Consider the following 10,076-nt stretch of genomic DNA (forward strand, 5'->3'; position numbering starts at 1 on the left):
GCATCTTTGATAAAGAGATGACTTCAAAACCAAAAAAAAAATAGGTTTAAGACTTACTTCCTATACACCTGGTCTTTGTGACCCTTGATATGTTGCTTGACCTCTTAGTGTTCTAGGCTACTTTCTAAGGCTCTAGGTTTCAGAGAAGATGCCAACCTTGGTAAAATGTTACCTTGACCAGAAATCACCTCTGTGGTCACCTTCCATTCCCTTTTGTCAAGGTGTGTTTCTTTGGTATTATGAAATTTTAATGTTTAGCTGGTTCAGGATTCCCAATTTTCCACATGACCAAAACCCCAATTCAAAACATAAGAAGGGGTTTAGATGGTCAAGATCTTTCCTAACAGGAGAGGCAGGAATTTAGTGTGGGGAAAGTGGGAATAAAAAGCACTGGATTTGGCAACAGGGATTCAGTTGCCAATCCAACACCAGCTACTTTATATCTGTGTACAATTTCTGCAGATGGGTTAACCTAGGCTGATGGTGACTATTGGGTTTCAAATCCATACTTGAGTTAGGGAGGTATCTATTCCAAGCATGTCCTTATTGGAATGGTGGATGAGAACAACATCTTTTAAAGGCCATGAAGGTGGATGAGTGCTTGGAATCTGGCCAGGCATCAAAGATATTGCATTCTGGGATATTCCAGACTTTTGTTCTATCACCTACCCATGTCTCTGAGAGATGCTGCTGACTTTGTACAACTCTGTCTCACTTAAGTCCAATTCATATCCAATTCATATGCAAGTCAAGACATTACCCTATGATGTTATTTGGTGTCTTCTTCAAAAATGAAGGACAAGCAACAACAACAATCTCAGATCACTTCATCCTCGAATCCCATTTTCCTCACTTAAAATGAAAGGGCTAAACTGAATAACTTCTAAAGTTCCTTACACAGTTGTTATTAACCACCAAAGGGACCAGAGATGTGGGAACAGGGTTGTACTGATAAATATTTAACAACTAAAATCTTTTATTTTAAAAATGTATACATGGCATACTGTTAAATACATTTACATAATTAATATTTTTCTCTAGTACTTTTTTAAATCTAGAAAATCAAAAAAATAATAACTAAAGCCTTGATTTATAGTATTTGCTGTTTTCCATGGTATGAATATTGACAATGAAAATTTAACAAGAGCACTGGTTCCAACAATCACCAGCCTGGGCGGGGGGGGGGGGGGGGGAGGTCATCCCATTGCAAAATAAACCTCCTGCTACATAAGGGGAACAGAAGCAGATAATTTCTGACATGATTCTGTTGGCAAGTGGAAATCTACATTCTGTAAGTTTGTCACTGAAAGAATTTGATGACTATATTTTTTAATACTTCCAATAACCATTGATGATATCATTGATGTAGCTATTCCCAAGCAACTACATAGTTCACAACTTCATTAGTTACTGTGGCCAATAAAAACTCAAATCCTAGTGACCTTGTTCCTGAAGATTAGTTTCACTGAACTAAATTGAGGTGTGCAATAAGCACAGAGTAAAGCAGCAGGTTTGAACTTTGAAATGTAGTTTGGTGGAAATTTTAAGCATTTGTTTCAGTGAAAGAGAATAAAGGACTGGAATAAAGGAATTGGGTTCACAGGTACCAAACATCATTTTAGTATGGCCTGGTCAAAGACAACAAAGTATATTTTTAGAGCATAATATTATTTGGAACTAGATTGGCACATGGTAATTTAAATATTTAGCTGGAAGATGGCAGATGACCATGGGAGGCCTACTTGAATATTCTGAATGATGTAGACCAGAAGTATAAAACTTGGGGCCCAAGAAGAATGACTTTCATTATAGATTGAAATGTAATTGGGAAATGTTTAGCAAATTAAATAACAATACAACTTAGTTTATGTTAATTTGCATTTTTCTAAGTCAATATGAAGCCATCAGTGATCCATTTCTATTTGAGTCTGATACTACTGTTCTAGACTAGTGATTCTTTTTTTTTTTTTTTAGGTTCTTGCAAGGTAAATGGGGTTAAGTGGCTTGCCCAAGGCCAAATGGCTAGGGAATTATTAAGTGTCTGAGGCAGGATTTAAATTCAGGTACTCCTGACTCCAGGGCCGTTGCTCTATCCACTGCACCACCTAGCTGCCCCTAGACTAGTGATTCTTAAAGTGTGGTTTGTATACTGCTGGGAGTTCCTGAGTCCATTTCAGGGAGTCTATAAGATGAAAACACCTCTCCTAATAGTAATGATATGATATTAATTGCCTATTATAATACTCCTTCCCTGTCCAATTACATATCTGCTTGAGTTTGGATTTTCTTAATCTACTTCAACAAAAACCACATATAACAACAGATTGAATGTAGGAGCAAATATGATAATTTTTAAAAATTAATTCAGATGCTAGATTTGCAAAAACATGTAAAACAGTGCCACTTCTTATTAATTATTTTGTTTTAGAAAAATCTCATTATTTGTCACAAAATATTTGTGTTATTTATAAAATATTATGTTATTTATGCCAATAGGTAATGGGTTTATTTTTGTTATTTTTCAATGAATTAAGCAATTTTAAAACAATTATTCATTTTGAATTTTAATATCGTAAATATATGCAGATATAACCCATATTAGCAAAAACTCTTACAGTCCTTAAAATGTATAAGTGTAAAGTGTTTCTGAACCAAAAATTTGAGAATATATGGACTATACCCGAAGACCCCTTAGTTCATTATTTAGTTCTCTTAGTCAGTTTACAAACCAACTATTGTCAGAATTCTACAGAAACAAAGAAAATCTTGGTAGAAATCTTGTTATAAAACCACTTTTGTTATAAAAATCACAAAATAGTTTTATGTGAGCAGTTTTACGACTTGCTCCTAGAAATACCCAAGCATCAACATCAATATCAATATTATCATCATCATCCTAGATATTTTTGTAGCATTCTGAAGTTTGTAAAGAACTTTTCATATATGGCCTCATTTGAACCTCACAATAACACTGCAAAGTAGAGATAAAATGGGGATGATATTGCCGTCCCCATTTTATAGATGTTGAAACAGAGGCCCAGAGAGATTAAGTATCGTGCCTATAATTATACAGCTTGCAAATATCTGAGGTCTGATTGACACCCATGTATTTCCACCTCCAAGGTGGACACTATCACTTCTATGTAGAGTTACTTCTTTCTTGGGAAGAGGTTCCTAATTTATTTTTAGATTATAAAAACCCCCATTAAATGTCAAAAAAAGTTTTCAGACCTCCTCATGCTCATAATTGTATACTATTATCTATCCACTGCTTTAAAAAAAAACTAGGTTTATTGATTAAAAAGATAATATAAATTTAGTAGCAATTAAAATTATATTACTGATCACAACAGCATTTATATGCATTTGAAAAACTATAGTGCAGGGGGTAGCTAGGTGGCACAGTGGATAGAGTACTGGTCCTGGAATCAGGAGTATCTGACTGCTGTAACTATGTGACCTTGGACAAGTCACTTAACCCTATTGCCTTAAATTTAAAAATAAAATGAAAAAATATAGTGCATATATGTGTAAAATGTATTATTTAGGCTTTAAAAAGGTTTGCTTTTGTGATTTTCAAACGTAAGAAGAAAGTGTTCCTGGCACAATTGCTGTAATTTAGACCTCCTTTCTGCTTCAAGTCTTCAATCTATAAGTTGGCAGTCATTTCACTAGGGCAGGCATTTAAACCTTTTGCAGTCTACCAAAGCCTATGGATTTCTTTTCAGAATAATTTTTTAAAAGCAAAAAATAAAATCAATACTAAGAAAAGCAGTTGTATTGAAAATAATTCTCAAAATATTTTACAAAAAACAAGTTCACGATCCCAGGTTAAAACCCCCCTGCTATAAACTGCTTATTAAACTTAGAAATAAATGCATCACCTTTCTGGGATTTCCTGATTTATATGAATCATTTAAGAAATTATCCTCAGTGCTGTCCCCTTGTATTTAATCTGTAAGGCAGAGGAGAAATAGAAGGAGCAGGAGGAAGCCAACAGCTGGAATAAGATCCAAATAGAAAAACAGTTTTCAATAGGTGTGAAATCACAGCATGAATGAAGTTGGAATAAGGGTGTCTTCCAGTTTTTTCAATCATTCCATCACATAGCATATCTAAATACAGAAATGGAAGAAAGTGCAAATTGATGACTGAGGGCTACTGATGACAGAACTAAAATGAAAAATAATAGCCAGTTTGTTCCCAGACAAATCTATTAGGTTATGGTCTAGTATAAGATTCATCACAGTGCCTATGAAAATCCGTTATCAGGGAAGATAAAATCATAGACCTTGAAAAGACCTTAGTAATCATCTCCTTTTCCCAATATAGGAAAATGAGAAGCCAAATGACTTACCCAAATTCACATAACTTGCTAATGGTGTAGCAGTGAGCAAGAACAATTGTTCCCAACTCCATACTATTCCACTATACTCTGTTGTCTTTTATTTATATGAAAGTTTTTTGAAAATTACAAATCAAATATATGAATAAAAATAATTTTTTCTTGTGGATTAATGGTAAAGGATATATATTAATATTTCACAGAATAATAGTCAATACTGATATCATACTTATCATTTGCCAGGCACTACTAAGTAATTTATAATTATTATCTTATTTGGGCCATACAATTACCTTGGAAGGTAAGAGCTATAACTATTCCCATTTAGCCCATGGAAGAATTAAGCCAGGCAGAGTTTAAGTGACTTGCCCAGGGCCACATAGCTAGTAAATACATTTGGCTAGTTTGAATTTAGGTCTTCTTGATTTTAGGCCTGGTGCTTTGTTCACTATCCCTCTAGTTGCTCCTAGAAGAATATTATCAACTATTTGAAAGAGTATTTAAATAAGTAATAATTAGGGAAATTATAATTAGCACCACTTGGGCAGAAAGTGTAAAACACTACAAATTCATTGTTGGTAGTAATGTGGAAAAATAGGCATGCTAATTCTCTGCTAATAGAGTAGTGACAATCCAATTGTTTTGGAAAATAATACAGAAATGTATAATAAATGTAACAAATATGCTTATACATTTTGTCTTCAAAATATCATCTTAAAATTTATACCAAAAGAAATAGTAGAATGAATGAAATAGAATGAAAAAATTCATCTATATAAAAATTTACTTTTATAAAGTGTTTTCAAACTTTGAAACACTATACAAATGTTAGTTATAATTATTACTACTTAGTTATAACAGCAATTACTATCATAACAACAAAGCAATCTGTAAATAAAGTATGTGTCCCATGAAAGGGGTTAAATAAATTCTAGTACATTAGTGTCATATATTATCAAGCTTAAAGAATGATAATTAGGAAAAATAACACATATGTTTATATCAGTTATGGCAAAGGAAGTTGACATAAAAGAACATCAAAACTCATACAATGCGATACCCAATATTGGTCTTACTTTTTTAAAGTTAAGATAAAGTAAAGATTTCTTAGTGATCATTCACAAATACTTTTTCTATTATTTTTCTTATTTTTGAAATTTAGTTTGTTTTGTAGTTGGTTATGCTTTAGGTAGAATTATTTTTAAACATTAATGTACTGAGGGATCTGTTATCTCATCATTGTGGCTATGCAATTCTATTGTGATGCAGATTACAACCTGTTCCTATCCATTCTATTAAATGGCTATCTATTCAAATGCTCATGTCTTCCTGTTAATCACACTTACCACAAAGGGTCCACCTAATGGGTTGAAGGCCTTCCTTCACTTCACTTGGAATTGTATATGGAGCAAGTGGTCTCTCTATTAGTTATTTTATGAACCATAATCAGGTTTCTCTCTGTACCCCCCATTAATCATTCATTTTTGATATAATATTATTTTTGCTGGAAAATCCTTTATTTATATACTACATCCTACTAACTTTTTTTTTTAGGTTTTTGCAAGGCAAACAGGGTTAAGTGACTTGCCCAAGGCCACACAGCTAGGTAATTATTAAGTATCTGAGACCAGATTTGAACCCAGGTACAATTGACTCCAGGACTGGTGCTTTATCCACTATGCCACCTAGCCACCCCCCTACTAACATTTTTTAAAGGAAAAAAAGACAGAATACTAAAAGTCACAAAACAAACAGAAGATAAATTTATAACATTGCCCTTTGTAACAAAGACATCCATAGTATAATAAAACTATCCAATAGCCCTTCATGGTATAAGAAAATCTATATTTAGAAATCTAGGGTTAGATTCTATTTTCTTGGGAAATGTAGAACTGTGTAAAGGTTGTGTGTGGTAGAATTCTGACTTGGAATTAGTAGATCTGAATTCAAATGCTTGTACTTTCTTGCTATGTGATCATGACCAAGTTATTTAACTTAATATCTAAAAGTACTGTTCTGTCCATTTATAAAATAGTGATGGAAATATTATTTAGGGATGTAAATATTATTTACAATACTAATCTCATAGGTTTTTAATTTTTTTTTTATTTAAGGCAATTGGGTTAAGTGGCTTAGCCAAGGTTGCACAGCTAGGTAATTATTAAGTGTCTGAAGCTAGATTTGAATTCAGGTCCTTCTTACTCCAGGACCAGTATACTATCCACTGTGCCACCTAGCTGCCCCACTCTCATGGGGCTTTTTGTAAGAAAAGTACTTTGTGAATCTTAAAAGTATTATGTAAATGCAAGTTCTTATCAGTGTAAAGAAAAATGCCATAAAATCTTAAAAATAAGGAGGTTTACTTGGTATAATAAATATCAAATGCAGAAGTCTGAGCAGAGAGCATATTAGTGAAATTGGACTGAATTAGAATTTGAATTCTGCTGTTTGATTGAGTCTTATATAGAGCCCTGTGAGAATCTATGACTTCTATTAAGTAATTATTGCTAGTGATAATGTGAATGCAAGAATGATAACCAGCTGTTGGGAGTTCCACTGGTTCTTTGAGGTGAAAAGTGGAATGATAAAATCAGCAAAGTAAATGCAAAATTACAAATAAAACATAGTATATAGTGGGAATTGAAAGGCTGGTTAAGGTGGTGTTTTACAGCATTAGACATTGCCACCATATACATATTTTACCAATCAGTATGAGATTTGGTAATCAAAAAATTGCACTAGTGGACACTTATTATCTAATATGAATAACTTCTGATAAGACTATGTGATTGCATCTGATTGAGCTTTGTTGTATCCACTTAGAATGAAAAATGAAGCATGATTGCTGTTGTCATTTATTTGTTTATGTGTAATCAGAAGTTATGTGATGAGGATAATGATGTTGTCTTTGAGTTTAATAGAGGAATCCATGCTTTAATCAGGGTTCACTTTCATTCCACTAGAGGAAAAAAACAAAGATAAACTTGAACATTTGCCTTATTTAATACTGGATCACTGGCAATTTAGGAAGTTTACTGAGTGAATTTGAAGTAGACCAAAATGTCTAGAAGCTGTGATGGATTAGAGGAAGGAACTCAGCAAATTATTAGTGAAGGTAATTCAAAAGTATACCTAGATAAATGAATTTAGTTCTAGGTAAGTAGAGGGGGGGAGGAGGATGGAATTGCCAAGACAGGAAATCTAATTCACAGCCTTCTTTACTCAGAAGGAGGTCCCTATCAATTTATTTAAATTCAACAAGCATCCACAAACAACAAACACCAAATTTAATAAAAAATCATACTCCTACTATGTGCAAGTAAGCACTGTTGCAGGTATTGTGGAAACAAAGACAAATCAAGTAACCTCTGAATTCAAGAGTTTTTATTATACACTGAGAAGTTATGGTATGGTGGTCTGGTGTGGTCTGGTGTAGGTTGGGTGTAGTATGGTATGATATGGATGTAGAAGTTTCAAGAGGGTAAACACCTGGGGATGGGGGTAGGATAGGAGAAGAAGAAGAATGAGGAAAAAACATGGAGGCCATTAAAATTGAGCCTAGAAGGAAGATATGTATACTTAAAATTTTATTTTAAGTGTTTGAACATAACTAACACTCCTCCAAGAATGTCATATATAAAATAAAATAGAAAAATATGATTACAAACTATAATTCAATTATGCATAACACTGTTTTTAGTAATAATAAATTTAACATGTTTAAAAACTATCTCACTTGACTATTTCCATCTGAATTTCCTTTTCTGTGCACTTAAAAAGTGCTTCATTAACTTTCCTTCCATCCTTCTCTCTTCCTTCATACCTTTCTTTTCCCCTTCCTTCTGTCCTCTTTCTTTCTTACTCTCTTTCTTTTTCTTGTTCTCACTTTCTTTCTCTCTCTCTCTCTCTCTCTCTCTCTCTCTCTCTCTCTTCTGCTCTCTATCTTCCTTCTTCCTTTCTTTCCCCCTTCCCCCCCTCTCTCTTCTTTCCCTGAGGAGTGACAGTACCTCACCTATGTCATGAGAATATTGATTTGGGAACTATTTGAAGGATAGTTTGGAAAGAGAAAAGACTGGAGGTGGAGTGATCATTTAGGAGACTATTAGGTAATCCAGGCAAGAAATTAAAGTGATGCTATGTGAGTGACAGAAAGGGGACAAGTGCATTATTTAATTGGTAAGAAGAAATGATTAAACTTAGATGGGAGGTGCCAAAGAGAAGGGAGAGTTGGAGATAACTCTAAATTTTTGAATCTGGGTCCTTAAATGATGGAGATATCCTCAATAGAAATAGGATATATATATATATATACGCACTAGGAGTTGTCAGCATAAAAGTGATGGCTGAACCCATGGGGACTGATGGGATTATCATAGAAATATCATAGAAAGAAAAGAGAATAAGCTAAGAAACAGTTCCTGAGCTACACTTACTAATGTGGAGTTTGGAAACTAGAATTGTCTATAAAAGGATACTGTGAAGGACAGACCAGATAGGGAAGAGAACCAGAAGAAAGCAATATCATGAAAAATGAGAGAGAGTAGTCAGTGTCTGGGAGGAGGGAATGATTGAAACTATCAAATGCTGTAGAGATAAAGAAGAATGAGGACTTAGAGAATATTATAAATTTGGCAGTTTATAGGCCAAGTTCATTATAATACACAAGAATGAGAGAAGGGGTAAGAGAGTGCTGGAGCTGTGTTAAGTTCCATCCTCTGAGATCAGTCTGTCACTGAGGCTAATATCTAATTTAGATTATTTCCGGGTCTAAGTACTTCTTTCCATAGGTATTTTTTGCATCAAAGACTTGGGACAGTCTGCTATAGGAGAAGGAAAAATATACAACAGGAGAACAGTTGTGTGTCTACAGTTTCCCATTGGGCATAGAGTACAACATGTTGGCACTGGGAGCATGGTCCAACAGAGACAAGCCAATTAAAAGAAAAAAAGATCCTCCCATATATAGTACAATATTTCATAACTGTAAGAATAAACCAGCACACACAAAATGGACTTCTGCCACTTTAAATGTGTCAACTATTGGGTGGCTTCCATGAATAAAATCAGCCAAGCTTTAAAAATATATATTATTGTCACTAGAAACCATAAGGGAGCCATGGAAATGAGCTTTGCTGTTACAAACACAAGGAGTAGCAGTGGGCACCATTGCCTTAGGCAATATGCAACAGCAAAATGATGTGAAGCCTGAGGAGGACAAAGGTGAATACCCATTCCTCTTCTAGGTTGTCTAATAAATAAATGAGCAATGCTATTTACTGATGGAACCGTTGCATTTACCTTCTCTTAAATGCCAAAATAAGCTATGGTTGGTTCTCCTTTTATTGCCTCTATTATGGTCCAAACTGCTGGGGAGTTAGCACTTACTGATGTGAATGATTTTTACTACTGATGGCCACAGTGTTATTTTTCCTTTGTTTTTCTAAGATACAAGTGGATTCTACTGATAGATATTGGGGAAGGACTGAACCACCTCTATCCTGCAGTCCAGGAGAAAATATGTTTCTGAACTGACAAGGGTGGAAGAGGGCAAGAGAAGCTTCCTTGTATGAGACCCCTGAAGAACTTGGCTCTGAGAGGGTGGTCTCTTAAGAAGCAATATACTAGAGATGAAAGAATATTGGACTTGGAGTCACTGGGAACATGGGCTCTAATCTTGCTTCTGATCCTACCCGTATGGTGATGGGCAAATCATTCATGACCCAGCTTTACT

At 34.3% G+C, this 10,076-nt stretch overlaps 1 long non-coding RNA gene across 1 annotated transcript in view; it reads right to left on the bottom strand.

Annotated features, from left to right (window-relative positions):
• Nucleotides 1-3,904: 3,904 nt before the first annotated feature.
• Nucleotides 3,905-10,076, bottom strand: part of LOC141503004 (uncharacterized) — a 71,847-nt gene continuing 65,675 nt past the window's right edge. The window contains exon 3 of the long non-coding RNA XR_012472737.1: nt 3,905-4,115. This is a non-coding gene — a long non-coding RNA (uncharacterized LOC141503004). The remainder of the gene's footprint in view (nt 4,116-10,076) is intronic.

The sequence above is a fragment of the Macrotis lagotis genome, chromosome X (assembly GCF_037893015.1).
Source record: "Macrotis lagotis isolate mMagLag1 chromosome X, bilby.v1.9.chrom.fasta, whole genome shotgun sequence".
Classification (NCBI taxonomy): domain Eukaryota; kingdom Metazoa; phylum Chordata; class Mammalia; order Peramelemorphia; family Peramelidae; genus Macrotis; species Macrotis lagotis.